Below are 520 nucleotides of genomic sequence, written 5' to 3'. Positions count from 1 at the left end.
TCTTTGACAATAAAATCAGAGCAAACTAACTCTATGACCTGGCAATTAAGTTATTTTTACTTCCTAAACAGAGTCTTGGCAGAAAATTACTGACAAGGATAAATATGACTAGTCTAATGATGACATTTGTTGCCAGAGCATAAGGAAGAACAAATATGTTCAAAGTTATACAATTATATCTTTATTAGTGCAATGTCAATTTGAAGGGGAATAAACCAGATGATTGAGCCAAAATTAATGTTAAAAGAATATTGAACAGTGGGTCAAGAAAGTGAGAAATGTATCTATTTAACAATATATCTAGCATAAAATGTTACAAAAACACTTACAAGTGCTAATGTACATAATCATAGTATTGTGTATAAGGCACTTAATAAGCAAAATCAATGTGCTAGTTTTTTAGTGATATGAAAATAATACTACATTGTTCACATGAAAAGAGGAAAAAAGTATTTTAAAGGTTAATGTTTTTGGGTTATCTGTCAAGTATAAGCCTATACCAAATTATCCACAAGACATA

The 520-nt window shown here is 29.0% G+C and overlaps 1 protein-coding gene across 2 annotated transcripts in view; it reads right to left on the bottom strand.

Annotated features, from left to right (window-relative positions):
• LOC119588745 overlaps nucleotides 1–520 on the bottom strand; it is an 18,758-nt gene that overhangs the window by 17,349 nt on the left and 889 nt on the right. The window lies entirely within an intron of this gene.

Source organism: Penaeus monodon, chromosome 24 (genome assembly GCF_015228065.2).
Source record: "Penaeus monodon isolate SGIC_2016 chromosome 24, NSTDA_Pmon_1, whole genome shotgun sequence".
In the NCBI taxonomy this organism is placed as follows: Eukaryota; Metazoa; Arthropoda; class Malacostraca; order Decapoda; family Penaeidae; genus Penaeus; species Penaeus monodon.
The sequence above is the reverse complement of the archived record's forward strand: the minus strand, read 5'-3'. Positions and strand labels throughout refer to the sequence as shown.